The following is a 16,906-nucleotide window of genomic DNA, read 5'->3' on the forward strand; positions in this document are numbered from 1 at the left end:
TGTCTCTATCTCCCCTTTCTCCCTCTGTCTCTTGTCTATCTCTCTCCCGTTTCTCGCTCTGTCTCTTGTCTCTCTCTCCCCTTTCTCCCTCTGTCTCTTGTCTATCTCTCTCCCCTTTCTCCCTCTGTCTCTTGTCTCTCTCTCCCCTTTCTCCCTCTGTCTCTTGTCTATCTCTCTCCCCTTTCTCCCTCTGTCTCTTGTCTCTATCTCCCCTTTCTCCCTCTGTCTCTTGTCTCTCTCTCCCCTTTCTCCCTCTGTCTCTTGTCTCTCTATCTCCCCTTTCTCCCTCTGTCTCTTGTCTCTCTATCTCCCCTTTCTCCCTCTGTCTCTTGTCTCTCTATCTCCCCTTTCTCCCTCTGTCTCTTGTCTATCTCTCTCCCCTTTCTCCCTCTGTCTCTTGTCTATCTCTCTCCCCTTTCTCCCTCTGTCTCTTGTCTCTCTATCTCCCCTTTCTCGCTCTGTCTCTTGTCTATCTCTCCTTTCTCCCTCTGTCTCTTGTCTCTCTATCTCCCCTTTCTCCCTCTGTCTCTGTCTCTTGTATCACCTTGATGTTTTTGTTGTTGTTGTTGTTTTTTGTCCAATTCAATGTGAATGAGGTGGACATGGCTGTTGCTGGACTTGGGTGTCCAGCATGGGTGTGTACATGACGATGAGGGTGGTGGTGGGGAGTGTGCTTGTATGCATGGATGTGTTCTTGTTTATGTCTGTCTGTCTGTCTGTCCCTCTCTCTGTCTCTCTGTCTCCTCTCTCTCTCCCCCTCTCTCTTGTCTGTGGAGCCGAAAGACATGAAAGTTGAAATCCAAATGCTTATTCAGCAAATATAACAAAGTGAAAAGTTTCCTCAGTGAACTTTTCAAAGGTGATTGTAGTTACACATGCATGCTCTCTCTCTCTCTCTCTCTCTCTCTCTCTCTCCCCTGACCTCTCTGTTTGTAGAATCAAAATGCATTGGTTTTAAAATCTGCATGTTCAGCAAATATAGCAAAGGGAAAAGTTTCTTCTTTGAACTTTTTCATAGAAAAACACAGAAAGAATGAAATGTTTGATGTGACTGTTTTCTTTTCAAGCGACTTTTTTTTTTCTCTCTCTCTCTCAATGTTGAAAGTTTATGAAGACAATGTTAAAAGAACCAGTCACTTATTGTTCCCTCAGTCCACGTTAAACTCAAACCAGATTAAGAATATTGTAACAGTGTAAAAAGAAATGAAGGATTTTATGTGATAGGAGGAGTGGACAGACAGAGGAGAGGGAGACCGAAACAAAGAATAAAGGACAGGAAAGGGAATTCTTTCAGTCGCCTCTTACGACACGCAGGGGGAGCACGGCAGGGTAATTCTGTGTCCATAGTGGACGCCCCCTCCCCTGCAAGGGGCTCCAGCGACAATATTGGTCATGCTGCATTTCTGAAGAAATTATAATCCTTTCACCATGACACATTTCACTCTTGTATATGCGGAGAAATTTTTCCAGATAAAAAGTGTAATTAGTGAGGTATAGTCGTTGTCTCCCAGACCATTGAAAATAATAGCATGAAAACAAATCTTTATCACCAAGCTGCATTTCTAAACTACATTTGGAAAAAAGGAAAAAATAGTAATTTTGAAAGTGTTTCTTTGTTGAATAGGGTTTTTTGATATTATGCTAGCCTTTCAGAAAATGATAATTTTTATATAATGCAACTTTGTTATACACTTGATGGTAACACACTTTAGTTGATTTGTTTTCAACACATGCCCAGAAAAAGCGGTCACAGAACACTTTGCCCCATCACTCAGTGTCACACTTAACCATCTCCCTCACAAGATCAAGGGAGTTAATTCTTGCTAGCAAGAGTATTGCTCTGAACGAAAGACGGTGTGTGGTATTTGGACGAACTGTTTACTCCAGGACAACACCAGGAACCATGCATTAATGATGTGTGCTGAATGTCAGCACTGTAGTGAAAGGGTTAACTTCTGATATCATCATCCTCAATGAACAGACTATAAATGATTATATATAAAAGGTTAAACTTCATGAATGCAAAGTGAATGAACAAGAGAAAAAACAACACTTGAGTTGCACTATAGTTTACAGACTGTGCAGGAGATTATTTTCTCTAGGAACTATTTCGTTGTGGTTATAATTTTATTACAAACTTATACACCAGGGCTGGAAATTTCTGAATGATTTCTAATTGCCCTGGGGACAAAATGAAATAGAAGAAAAAAAAAAGTTTAATTTAAGCCCCCCCCCCCCCCCCCCCAAATTCTGTTTGCTTTCCTGTGAAAAGATGGTTGATTAACAGTGCCATAACAAGTATCTTCCGTCAAAGACCAAGCTTTGAGTGCTTTACAGATACAGAGTCATTTGCACAACAGGCTGCCTGCTTGGGTAGATCTGACTGACAGCTGCCAACTGGGCGCTTATCATTCATTTCCTAGTCATTTAATCAGGTTTCAGTTACACGCACGCACACATTCATACAGACATGTAACATTCACTCTGCCATGTAGGCAGCCACACTCCGTTTTTGGGGGTGTGCATGATGGGTGTGTGCTTGTTTCCATCCGAACGCTGACATGCATAGGATCTTTAACGTGCAAATTTGATCTGCATGCATATACACATGAACGGGGTTCAGGCACTTGCAGGTCTGCACGTATGTTGACCTGGGAGATGGGAAAATTTTCCACCCTTTACCCACGAGGTGCTGTTACCGAGATTCGACCCATGACTTTCAGATTGAACCACTCAATGATTGTGCCAGTCAACAATTGGATGGGCTGGTATTTCATTTCCCATGCTGTCAGCATGGTCTGTTTATATTAGCTGTTTGTCAAGCTGACAGTGATACCATAAAATAAAATCAAAATGCTGTGACTGTGTTCTTGTCCTGTAGCAGTGTGTGTTGCTGTGTTATTTGCTGTGACTAATTACTGTCCCACAGCAATATTTGTTGCTGTGTTACTTGCTGTGACTAATTACTGTCCCACAGCAATATTTGTTGCTGTGTTACTTGCTGTGACTAATTACTGTCCCACAGCAATATTTGTTGCTGTGTTATTTGCTGTGACTAATTACTGTCCCATAGCAATATGTGTTGCTGTGTTACTTGCTGTAACTATATTACTGTCACAATGACTACATTACGGTGCCACAGCAATATTTGTGGCTGTGTTATTTGCGATGATTGTTCTGTTGTCCTGCAGCAGTGTGTTGCTGTGACTTGTCTTGATGTTGCACTGCAGTGGTGTGTGTGTGTGTTGCTGTGTTTCAGATGTGGAAACTACAGAAGACGGTCGTGTCGTGGTGTGTCGAGACTCGGTGCGCAATGCCTGTAAGCGCACCTCCTGCAAATATTACCACATTCCTGTGCCTCTGCCCCCCTCCACCTGATTGGCCAAGTCTGCCCCTCTTCCCGTCCGCTTCTTTCCCAGACGGGAGTCTGCACAGATGTGCCCCACCCTTTTTTTTCTCGGTGCTCTGTGATTGGCTGACCGCTGGTCACAGATGTCTGTCAACTAGGCTCAACTTTTGGGAGAAGAATAACATCACGTCTTTTCAGACCAAATGTGCAAACTGTCAAATGATATTATTGACGTTTAAGAGTTCTTTTTCCTGTACAAAAGAAGAAAGAAAGAAGAAAAGAGTTGATTCTTTTAAATGTTGGTTATATTTTTTCTCTTTTTTTTTTTTTTTTTTTTTTTGAATTTGTTTTTGATTTTTTAAGTGCACAGAAAAATAGAGAATAAAATGTGTTATAGGAGGTGCTGTTTCATTATTGAATACTAATGATACAAATTTAATGTGATTTGAAAAACCATTGACTAGGATTAATTTTTTTCTCTGTGTTGATTGTGTGACTTACAAATCATGTTGCCTTGAGAGAACATCTTTTGACTGTTTGCTGTCATGGTACTGGATGTACAGACCTTTGAATTGACTTGGCCACAGGATGAGGGAGATGTTAAACAAACAAAAAAAAAACCCTAAACAAAAAAACAAAAAAAAGATGGTATGGACACCAAACTAGGACTCGCACACCAGACTCATTGACTGGATATCAGGCAGTGGAAGCAGATATATGATCGGCCGTGCTTCGTGAAGGTACTACACAAGGTTTTCAACACAAATCTACGCAACGTCGTCATCATGAAGCTCCCCCCAAGAAGAACTGACAGAATTGGGAGGGTGCCAGGGAGGGGGGCAAGAAACCCCTTCTGCCCCTTAACCCAAGCCACGGAGGGATTGAGTTGAGCGGTACGTCTTTGACAGGTGTTTACAGGTATGGTGGCTGCGTTACAGCCAAGGTTTGTGTTGACTAACTTCCGATATTTGAGTTTATCCACATTTCTCCTCAAGTCTTTCTGTACTTTGCAGTTTTATTCACACTTCATCCATCAGCTCAGCCACAAGCTGACAGAACAACACACAAGCTTGGAATGTCAGAGCCAAGCGACAAAGAGGCTTGCCCTCGCCCCCTGAGACTGGCTTGCTGTTTGTCGGGTCCTGAACCCACAGACAGAGAGTGGGAGAGAGAGAGAGGGGAAAGAAGCTGACACATTTTGGTTGCTGTCTGTGTAATGTCAGTTTTGTGGTTGGGCTGCTTTTGTGAACAAACAGGAGGGAACTACAAGACTTTTGGTGCTTTACGCTATGGTCTCATCTCATTCCATGATGATAATAACTGACCTGCAGGGGAATCTCTTCTCGAGGAGGTGGGGATGGTGGGGGTGGGGAGGGAGCTCTGATTTGGATGATTCCATTACTTTTGTCTTCTGGACGGAAAGGTTGGATGATGCTGACCCCGGGCTCTTAAAAAGTTTTCTTTCTGCACTTTTGAGGAAGATAGTTGTAGTTGTGAAAGAAGAGGAGGCACCCCCTCCCCCACCCCCACACCCCCTCTCCCTACCCCTTGTGTAGGTGGGTAGGGAGGGAGGTTGCTCCTCGCATCATCATAGGGTAGGGGTCTGTCCTCTCCAGGGACATGTGGATAGCCAGGAAGAAGAAAGAGAAAGGTGATGAGGCAAAGAGATTCTGGTGCTGCTTGTCTCTTCACACTGTGCGTCTCTCCATCAGTAGAATGGGCTTTTCACCATGGACTGTGCCTGTTTCGGTCGTTCGCAGCATGACACATCTGTTGGATCATTACACTGATGTGTATACACACACATACACCAGTACATTGTACATGCATTACTCATCAATACATAGATTGATGTAAATGTATGGGTGTATGCAGATACATATGTGTGTCTGTTACTATTTCACGTCAGCATACTAACTTACATCGCACCAGTACACGTCACACCTACACATTGGCGTGTCACACCAATATACTAACACGTCATATTAATATACTGACTTGCGTCACACCAATGTGCTGACAAGTGTCGCACTTAAACATTGACGCATGTCACACAAAGCACTGACATACACAGATCACACCAGTACACCCCCACACACACGTATCATACTAATACACCGATAGGAGCCTACCTGATTTTTTAGGTGGTGATACAGAAAGAAAGAGAAGAGGCCTGGTCTCAAGGCTAGTCTTGGTAGTTGAAAAGTTGACTTGTACGACTTCTGTGCAGGTTAAAGAACACCACCAGGGGAAAAAAGCAGCAACATAGCATTGCTGTTTCCGGTGTTGACCCAAACACCTTCAGATGTTCTGTATGGCTCCCAGTTCATTTAGAACAGGCATGTCCAGTGGTGCAGACCATTTTACTGTTGGGAGACATGCAAGGTTGTTGTGTTTGGTGCAATTCGTATGGTGCACATTACAAATATTATACCCCACAACAGTTTTAACCAACTCCCCCTTTCTGTGCCATATTTCTGCCCGCTCGGGTAGCAGATATTTTATTTCTGTAAATGAATGTACACCAGTTTTACCATTGCCATTTTATTTGTTTTCTAGTATGATTCATGTATGTACTGGTTTTGATCCATGTGAATTTTGTCTTATGCATGTCCATTGATAGTATATATACATATAAATATCTATACATATTCTTCAGTGGTAGGTTTCAGATAGAATTATTTCAGTTCCTTCTATTATGATTGTTCTTGTTATTGATGTCTGTGTTTCAATGGTTTTCAAATGATGGTATCATATTTTATAATATCTGTGTGTAAATGTTGCTGTTTTCATAGTAGAAAGTGACTGAATCATGACACGGTGTGCAGTTTATACGTGGTCAGAGTAATGGTTTGGTTGTCACGGTTTTCTTGTTAAAACGGTCAGTTGTCATAACCATATTTTTAGACATGATTTCTTATTTGGATCTGACATTTTATGAAAAAAACAAATCTGAGTTATTTTAGAACTTTTTAGAAAAAAACCCATTTAGCTTGAATGTACAGAATTTGATAAACTGTTTGAAGGTACAGAAATTACTATGTGTGTGTACTTTAAAAATTTGTATCAGTGAAGCTTTAACACCAAATGACATATCATGCAGTTTCAAGTGAAAGTTTTAGTCAGACCTGATCATGTCATGTTTGTCCATCTTGGCTCTGTGCTAGGTTGTCTTCAGTTTTAGGTGTTGTGGTTTTACTTTTTCTTCATTGACACAAAGCATGATATGCAAAGGATGGATTCAAACAGGGTTGCTCATTGTATCAACAGAGAATCAAGGTTTTCTAGAGCTCTTTGCGGAGACCGTTTTAAAGTGACTTTGTCTTGAAACATTCTGTTAAACCAGTACTTCCCTTTGGAAGAAAGATGTTCAATTGAGAACAGTGCCATTGTAGTCTCCATAAGTGCATTTTGTTCCAGTGATGTTTAATGTGGTGGTTGTACATTGAAATGCTCTGTCATTCTTTGGGATGTTCCAGTTTTGTAATTTGGTCCATGTTAATTTTGATGTCAAACTTGGTGCCATGCAAAGAGATAAAAAAAAAAATCTAAAAAAAAACACAAAAACAAAACAAGTTAGGTCATTGCGTGTTGTGCTATGTGAACTGTAAGTGGTAGTGTTGCCATGTTGTGATGACCTTGAAAGAACAGCTGAGTGGGGTTTGTTAGGTGGTGGATTCTGTTCACAGCGTATGAGTGGCCCCTAGACATGTGGACAGTGCCCTGTGTGTAGACTGTAGCCTTGCCCACTGTCCTGTGTCCCTGTTGTCCAGGGGGTGGCTGTGTGTGGCAGCAGCATGGACGGTGGGTGGGGGGTGTGTCCCCTGTGTGACTGAAGCATCAATCAGAAACTGTTCTCTGCTGAACGCACCATTTCTCTGTTCCGTCTTGGGAAGATTTCATCTTGTGTGTGTTTAGATTGTGCTCTCTCTCTTTTGATGTCTCACTCTTTGAAGTTGATTTTTTGAAATATGTAGAATGTTTATTATTATTATCTACCAAGAGATTGCCTACTTTTCAAAGGGAAAAAACAAAACAAAACAAAAAAATGATAATATTGTAATGACAAATTTTGAATGCATAAACTCCTTACACATCTATGCCGTTAGAAAAATGTAGCATGTGTACCTTGAAGTGTGTGTTCTGTGTCATGAACTGTACGTCCAGCCCCAACACCCGTCCCCCCAACCCCCACGTACAGTCGTTGCTCGCTGGCCTGCCTGTCTGTCTGCCCACCTCGGTGGTTGACGGAGGTGTGTGAGGGGGGGGGGGCCCCCATGTGGGGGCTGGTGGCAGGCTGGCTGTTGGTGATAGAGCAAGACAGTGGTGACCCCCCTCCTGCCTGCAGTGGTGATACCTGTGGTCCCCTTTCCGGCTTGGTCCTTGTGATAGACTGACTGACTACACCTGTCAACGGAGGAAGGAAGCGCATTGTCGTTTTGTGGGGCTTCGTTCAGGATCAGCATGCGTCACTGGGTTTGGAGTTTGTTTTTTTCCTTTCTTTCTTTCTTTCTTTTTTTTTTTTTTTTTAATTTTTTTTTATATATATATATATAATTCTTATGTTGGAAATATTTAGGAGAATTTGTGATATGTTTTTGACACCCACATTTGTGCTGCAGCATCTCCTTATTCCTGTGTCTATATATATACTGAATGTTCACAGCTGTGGCTACTGCCTGGAATTTCAAAAGTCTGCCTATTAACATCGGTGTATCCATCCCACATTTGCCGCACAGCGGGTTTATTTCTGTTGAGTGGGTTTTTTTTCTGGGGTTTGATGAATCTGTCTGTAGTTTCTTACCCTCCCCCATAGTTTGACAGCATCTTCTGGTAGATCTCTGTTTATCTGAAACAAAGTGGAAGTAGGTGAATGAGAGTAGAAAATCTTTCCTGATAAATAATTCTACATGGTGGAGCCTCTGTCATACCCTTCATAGTTACTGTTATTGTAAAAAATTAAAAAAAAAGGTCCTGTCTACGAAAAAGTTAATTTGTGTTAGTAACTTGTCCTTTCTCAGTTCCAGCTTCAATCCACTTACCCTTTCCTTAGACATTGAATAAACTAGCTAATGTACCCCCAGTCACTGCATTATGTCCCAAAGACAATGAATAAAGTAGATGATATCCCATAGTCAGTGAAACGCTGTCCCATAGACAATGAATGAACTAGATTATGTCCCACAGTCAGTGAATAATGTCCCAGAGATATTGAATAAACCAGATAATGTCCCACAGTCAATGAATAATGTCCCAGAGATATTGAATAAGCTAGATATTGGCCCATAGACCTTGGCAAAAACTGAATAATGTCCCCCAGTCACTGAATAGTATCCCATAGACACCGAGTAAAGAGAAAATTGTCCCATGGACATTGAATAAACTGAATAATGTCCCACAGTCTTTGAATAATGTCCCATGGACATCGAATGAACTGAATCATGTCCCACAGACATTGAGTCAACTGAATATGTCCCCTAGTCACTGAATAAAGTCTGTAAGTCATTCATTAACATCCAATAGACAAATGAAATAAGTAGTGAAAAATACCGATAAATTGAATGAACTGAAAAAGTGGACCTCCCTGCTCCACACCATTTAAGTTTGTTCAAAGAAAGCACACAGCAAAGGCCTGTAGGGTGGATCCGCTGTGGTCCTGCTGACGTCCCCAGAGACCAAGCCTTGATTGTTTTGTTCAGTTAACAGCATATCCTGGCTCTTTCAACTGATGGTCAGTCCAGACTGTGTCAGTGGGGGTGTCATTAACAAGAGCACAACACTCCACCAGTAAGCAAAACCTTAGTCACCCGTGATAGACTAGGGGTGTCCCTGACAAGCAAAATCATGTAGAAAAGTCTACTTTCATTGTAAGACAAATATTTTCTTTTGCAGACTGAGGAAAAACAAAAAAAATAATGTGGGTGGAACTTGACAATGTGACATGCTCTCCCTTGGGAATAGCAGCTTGAATTTTACCTTGGGAAATTAGCTGGGACAGAAAGTAATACATTGCAATACAATTGAGTGTAATTTGTCTGGGAGGGGGGGTGGGGGGTGACAATGGAATAAGGACGACACTGCACTAAACAATAGAGGAAGGACATTTTACTATATAAATGAAAAAGGACAACATTATACCACCTGATAGAAAACTAACATGACACTTTACAGAAAGAAGACGGGCAATTCGGTGACTTCAGATTCAAGGCAGTAGCCAGATTTTTTTTTTTTTTTTTTTTTCCCCTCCCCTCCACCCAACTATTTTTGAGCATTTTTTTGTATATGTGAACTATGACGTACTTGTGTGATTATTTCTTGTCATGACATTGCTGTTTTTGGACTCCAAGAGTGAGTGACTGTTACGGTGTTACAACAAGCTGTTACCTACCCCAAGACGGTGTCCAAGGTGTTGTCCCACCCAGCCCTTACTGAAGGTGTGGTGGGCTGGATTTGAACTTGCCACCCCACCGCACCGCACCCCACCCCACCCCCTGTGTTCTACCTGTAGAGAGGTGAGCGTGGTGGCTGTGGGAGTGGTGTGGATGGTAGGGTGAGAGCTGGGGTGGAGGTAACAAACGACAGATGACAGCAGCTTCCCTGGATGTAGGAAGACCTTTGTTGAGTTGACTTGGGCGGCCCTGGTCTGGCTTGCTTGAGCGATCTTTGCAGCCCCAAGCTTGCTTAGCGTTGCCGCAAGGTTTGATTAGCGTGCAGACTTTCCCCTAAAGACTAACGCTGATTCCATGAACTTGATGAAAATGGTTCTTTATGCTGAGCAAACTCAGGATGCTGAAATCGCTCGTGCAACCCAGCTCTCTCTGAGTCTCTGTGCCTGTGAAAGAAGGTTGAGTGAGGTACGAAAGGAGACGGTTGTTGTTGTGATGTGTTGGAGCTCTTTGTTGATCTGTAACAGATGCCTTGGTTTAACCCCCCCCGCCCCCATCCCCACCCCCACCTCCCACCACACATTGGTTCAGACCACATGTCCACGCTGCTTTGTCTGTCAGGTCTCGGCAACCCTCCTTCCCCTCCTCCCACAAGTGTCAAAAAAGTCAGTAAAAGAGATTTTGAGAAGGAATTAATCTTTCATGTTAAGCAGACCTCAGTGTAATAGGTTGGTAAGATGTCGTCTTTTTTTTTTTTTTTTTTTTTCTTTTTTTTTTCTTTTTTTTTTTAACTGAAGCTAAATTTACTAGATTTGGGTCAGGATTATCTTCTTGTTTTTATTTTTCAAAACATGGTGGGCTGAGTTTTTAAACTGAAGTTCATGTAATGTAGCCCTCCATTTATGCCTTATCTCCTCACCCACCCCTTTTTTTTTTTTTTTTTTTTTTTTTTCCATAGTTGTGTTTGCAAAATTCTTTAACAGTTTCTGTGCCTGCAATTGTTGGGCTTGTGTGAAAGTGACCAAGGTGTAGCTGAATACCAATGTCAGGTCAAAGCGGAAAGCTGAGCTGATTTGAAGTTGGAAAAAGGAGGGGAGGATGCGTGGGGTAGTGCCCAACTCCATTGAAAAAGGCGGGTGTGTTCATATGGCTTGACCATCTATCTAGTCCCAGTGGGACTAAAAAGAGAAAAGTTGTACCACCTGTTTTGTTTTTTGGAGAGTTTTGAAAAGTAGTCATTTGGTTTTGTAGACTGTAGTGAGGCGTCAGTGCTTTGTGTTTTTGGTGTTGTGTGTGTGTGTGTGTGTGTGTGTGCAATTTGTCTCTGCTCCATCGTCTGCCACTGCTAGTGTAGCAGCATAGCCAACCAACGCCTGTCATGCTTGGTGCCATTCAGCTTGCATGACAAAGCAAACCGCAACATCTCACAGCTGCTTCCACAGATCTTGAACAACAGCATAACCGGAAACACTTACGGTCACCACTGGCTAGTGACAAAAGGCTTGTTCACCATGTTTTGTTGCTGTTGAGCTGGTTGATTTCACTTCATGCTGTCTCCATCTGTCGCTTTGCATTCTTTCTAACTGCTGTAGCTGTGCATGTGTTTTTTGGTTGGTTTGTTTTTTTTTTATCCTAGTTATTTAGGCCTACAGTCTTGTGAGAATTTTGTGGAGTGTAGCGCAGTCTGAAGTTTAGTTTTCTCTTCTGTGTGATGATTCTTCTGCACTGTCTGTCTCTCACTCTTTTACTTTGTTGTCTCTCTGCAACCTGCAGAGGTATGAACGTTTTATCCTGAAACGGATGGATATAGTCAAAAAATAATATAAAAGTTAACAGCACAGTATGGTGGAGGGTTATGTGTTGTGTTATTTCTGCAGTTCATGAAGTTTTCAGATTCTCTTGGACTGAAATTGTTAGCTCAGCTTTTTTTTTTTTTTTATAACAATAACCATCACTTTTGATCATGTATGCCATCTTCTGTTTCTGTACCTTGATTTGGTTTTGTATTTGGTACACCACTGGTATCTTTTGCTTTTTTCATGCTTTTGTTTTTTGTTTGTTTTTTTTGTTTTGTTTTTTTTGGGTTTTTTCTGGCATAGTTGTATATTTGTGTGTGGTCAAACATAAACCAGATTTCTCTCTGAATAAATACTAAATTCATCATTATATTTTGAAATCCTATGAAGAGTGGTGCTTTTTTTTCTTTTCCTGGTGAGTTTGTACCATGGTTGCTTGAGGATGGTCTGTGACCACAGCAGTGCTGCCCCCTTCGTCCCCCCAACCCCCCATCCTCTCCTCCTCATCCAGAACTGTGGTGTAGGCATTGCTCCATCTTCTATCTGTCTGTCTATCTGTCTGCTTCACACCCAAACTGCACGCTTCTGACAGTACCCAACTTTTAACACCTTGCATTCTGCATATTGCCAGTCAGAAGACGTAGCCATCAAACACTGCTGTAAAGCAAATGCAGTGATGTGTGAATGGTCAGATATTGCAAGCTCTTTTAAAAGACTGAAATGTTTCTGTCAGCAACAATAAAAGAAGAAAAAGTAAGGTCTGGAGATAGCAGCTGAAGTTGCAGGATGAAAAACATGCTGTTTGCCATCCACAATGTCAGCAGCTCCTGTGACATTTTTCTCAAAATGTTGTGGAAAGGAAGAAAAACTGCAAGGGGGGGGATGGAGGAAGCTAAAGGAAAGGGGTCTTTAGGTAAACCAGAACTTTTTGGAACCCCAAAATCTCTTAATCCACAGAGCTGGATGAGACCAGTCCCATCAGGTGTGATTTCTGTGTGGATTCCACTTTCACAGAGTGTTCAAATTCAAAGAGCTTGCTCAAGTTGTGTTCTGCAAAAGAGGGGTGTTTGTTAGGAAGCGCATGTTGTTGTGCCAATGCCTTGCTTGCTTGCTTGCCTGCATACTCGCTTGCTTCAAACCGACCTTGGCACTGGTGCTTCTTTCAAGAAACATTCTCCAACAAATCACTCTTCTTTTTTTTTTTTTTTTGTAACTCAGAACTCACAAACACTTTACGCTGTCAATTGTTGCCTCCTCGATTCCTTTGTCTTCTGACCCCATGCTATCTTTGTGACTACATCTGTCAAGGGTGTTCTGCAGAGTGTACTGCAGTAATGTCCATCAGTGATCAACTCCATTCTTTTCACCCATCACCAGAAGTGAAAATGAAACAGTTGTACCACAGGAAACACTTTTTGAACAGGGAGAATAAAAAGAAGAAAGAAAGAAAAGAGAGCTGAAATCAGTCTGACCTGAATACACTCCAGCATGTCAGATAGCTTGCAAGTGAAGAAAATGAGTGTTTTAGGGAGATCATTCATTGCCAGAAACAGAAGGAAGGAACAGAGGGATTGGGGAAGGTTCACAGAAATGTTGTGTAATACTGTGCTCACGTTTTGTCCATCAGACAATCTGCAATGGCATCTTGACTTTACCCCAAGTCTGATGATGAAAACATCTGAGGAGATGAAAGAAATGTCCACCTCTGCATGCATTTTTTATATGAAGAAAAACAATCTGAGTTATAAACTGTAAAGCAGCTTGCTTCCTATGCTTTTATTTTCTCTGTGCCATACGCTGTATTTGCCATTTCCATATCCCTTCTTCGACCCACACCCCATCCCCCCACACACCCCCATCCCTTAGTAGCTGTTATTTTTTTTTTTTTAATAGGAATGTCTTGTGTTCAGAACCCCATGTTTAAATGACATGAAAATGGTGCTTACACTGCAGCAGTGGTGGTGGTGTTGATGGCATCATAAGGATGTTGACGTCATCGGGTCACCAGCCACTGCCAGTGGACATGTATTACACGTTGCCATGCTGAGTGCTGGTGAACTGATCTCCAAACCATTTTTCCACTGGTCCCATAACTGTCCCTCTTTCGGTTGACTGTGTCTTGACGGCCGTGCCTGTGACATGGTGTTTTTTATGCACTCACTCACTCCCTTCCTCCTTGTTACACTTTGGTTTGCCGTCCTCTTCCTCCATCATCCAGTTGACCCTGTGCCCCCCCCCCCCCCACTGTTGACACGTCATCTCTATACTGCTCCCTCCCCCACGCCCTCCCTGTCCTAACTTGTCATACCATGCTCCTGCAAGTCAGAACGTCTGGAATGGTTCATTGGTAATAGGGATGTTTCCCGGTTGTACGGAAAGCTTCCAAATTTTTTCCATTGAGCTTCACCCCTCTTCATGTTCATTCTTGATCTAACTGCTCCACTGGCAAGGAGGTTGATTGGTTGTTACACCATTTTATACGGAACTTCTAAACAAAAGATTCTTCCTCCCCTGCCCCTCTCTCTCTCTCTCTCTGTCAGAACACGACACTTAGGGGTAAGCAAGACCAATGGACACAGATCCAGTACGATGATGATGATGATGTAAATGTGTACATAATTGACCATCTGTCTGTTTCACTTACTCTGGTTCCGGTGACTAAAACGGCCCCCACTTTTTCCGTCAGCCCCTATTCCCTGCACACACACACACACTCACTCATGTTCACCCTCCCCCCCCCACACACTCATGTTCACCCTCCCCTACTACACACACTCACCATGTTCACTGCCCATCCCACCCCCCACGCCCCCCCACACACATCCCCTGCCTGCCTCCTGTGTTTCATCACATCTCTCTGCTTCAGTTGGGCAGTCCTTGTATGGCCTTGTGCGGTCAGCTGGACTATAAAGGCAACAATATCAAATGCTCCTGAACAGTGTTGTGCAGCAACAGTGGTACTGGTGGTTCACGAGGCAGCATTGGGTGGACGTCACAGGTCCATCAACAAACAACACAACAGACTGCACACAACAACAGCAACAAGAAGAAGGCTGTAAGGCGCATTCTAGTATACCCTTAAACACAACGCATGAAATGGTCCTGTGTGTCCCGCATGTGAGCAGTACATGTGGAATGCAATGTGAGGTGGTTTATACTCTTGTGTCATCAGTATGGTATAATAGGTGACCACATTTGTACAAATAACAAAAGTGTGTTCTTTGTGTTGTCTTCCATAACAAAAAGTGTAGACTTAAACTGCTCATGTCATGTGCATATTTTTTTTTCTCTTTCCAACAGTATGATAGATGACCTTTTATCATCTTCAGCATGACGTATTGGTCCGTCTTTTATACAATCTCTGTGAATGATTTTTTTTTAATTTTTTTTTTTATGGCCCATGAACAGTATGGATGACCTTGCATTGTCCATAATGAAATGATGGGTAACTTTGATGTTTACAATACAGTGATAAAATGAACTAAATGGTCCTTAATTTAGCCATGGATGCCTTTATGTTGTCCCCAATGACATAATTGTTGGGAGGGAAAAAAAGTGCTGTCGAAGACATTGTGTGGACTGTCATTTAAGGACTGATGACAACCTCACATCCCCAAACACTGGGGGAAAGACCAGATGATGTTTAAGAGGCCAGGACAATCAGTATTGTGTGTAACGCAGCGCTGTGCAGTCACGATGCTTTTCTGTCCTCATGGCTATGGGTGTTGCTGTCTGGCTGTCTGCTGCAGTGAGGAATATCTCCCTGACACAGCTCAACAGGACAGACACACATCTGTTGTTTGCGGAGAAAGAAGGCGTCAATGTCTGTTCATCGTTTGTTTGTACGTATAGTACACTGTCCAGAAAGTGTCAGTCGATATCTGTTGTTCACTAACAGTGTCTGTTGATGTTTGTTCATGGTTTGTACGTACACCGTTGTCCACAAACGACGTCTATCGATGTCTGTTCATCGTTTGTACAAACTGTTGTCCACAAACGACGTCCATGGATGTCTGTTCATTGTTTGTACGAACTATTGTCCACAAACGACGTCTATGGATGTCTGTTCATCGTTTATTTGTACACTTTGGTCCACAAACGGCGTCTTTCGACATGTGTTCATCATTCATGAGTACACTGATTGTTTTACAGAAACAGGTGTCCATCGTTTCTGAAGTGTCTTAACTAACTGAAGGTGAACGGTGTTCTTCATGTTGCCTACACTCCCTCGTCTCCCAGTGTGCGTCAACCTTCATCTTTGAGAGACATGCAAACCTAACCACTGGTCTTGGTCTCTCTCACACTTCATTCCCACTGACACCTTCCCCACTTGCATGCTTCCCCCCCCCCCCCTCCTCCTCCTCCACCTCTTTCCCTTTACCACACCACCCCTTTCCACTCCCTCCACACACACCCCCCTCCTCCCCCATCACATTTACCCATGTTATGTTGTACTGGATGTGGTTGGTGTGATTATCATGTCTTTTTTCTAGAATTCATCCTGTGTGTTTGTATATCTGTAGACCTTTATTGTGATTGTATATTTTTCACGGTCTGTTTACATACATCAACAGATTGTTTGTTTTTGACAGATATTGTTCTCTTCTGTTATTTTGTACAAAATTTCTGTTTGATTCCATCAAGTCATACTTATTTTCCCTTAATAAATAAATAAATAAATAAAAATAAAAAATGTGACATTTTACAACAGAAGTCATCATGACAGTAGAAAATAAAGATTTTTTTACTACAGTCTAGTATTTTCAGATCCTAGCTTTTTGAGTGGTATGCAGTCTACAGTCTGTTTCACCAGACATGGTCCATCACAGCGTGTTGATGTTGGTACAGACACTGTCCTCCGAAGAAGACTTCTTGACCTCATGGACGTTGCACACTTTTGAGCCAACCTCATACAACTTGCTGGTCTCGTTGCAAGATCAGAAGAAAATGCAAGGTCCCTTTTGCCACAGAGAACTAGCAGAAGATACAAGCATGCAAAACACACTTCTTGCTCACTCACTCTCTCACAAGCACTCACAATGTCAATCAAATAAAGACATTCCTGAGTCAAGGGGAAACCACGGTTCTGTTAAAAGGGTCAACACAACAAAAAAGCTAACACTGCAGAAGGAGTGAACAGGTGTACTGGCAGGAGAAACGAAAAACCAAACGACTGAACAATGCAATGGTTTTAATGAAGTGAAATGATCCGACACAAACGAACACAGGTTCACTGAGAGTCTCCAATGGCTGACCCCTGCACACTTCTTAGTCAATGGACCCTGTGATGTCAGTGATTATCAAAATCCTTCCAGCCACCACCTTATAAATTTCAGCTTGTTTTCAAGAATAAATATGCATTCTAATCCCATCCT

At 42.3% G+C, this 16,906-nt stretch overlaps 1 protein-coding gene across 19 annotated transcripts in view; it reads left to right on the top strand.

Moving 5' to 3' along the window:
* Positions 1-16,283, top strand: part of LOC143289164 (muscleblind-like protein 1) — a 262,220-nt gene extending 245,937 nt beyond the window's left edge. For all 19 annotated transcript variants that reach the window (XM_076598069.1, XM_076598071.1, XM_076598074.1 and 16 more), the window contains one exon: positions 3,260-16,283. The gene's annotated coding sequence lies outside the window, so the exon portion shown is untranslated. The remainder of the gene's footprint in view (positions 1-3,259) is intronic.
* Positions 16,284-16,906: the final 623 nt, after the last annotated feature.

The sequence above is a fragment of the Babylonia areolata genome, chromosome 13 (genome assembly GCF_041734735.1).
Source record: "Babylonia areolata isolate BAREFJ2019XMU chromosome 13, ASM4173473v1, whole genome shotgun sequence".
In the NCBI taxonomy this organism is placed as follows: Eukaryota; Metazoa; Mollusca; class Gastropoda; order Neogastropoda; family Buccinidae; genus Babylonia; species Babylonia areolata.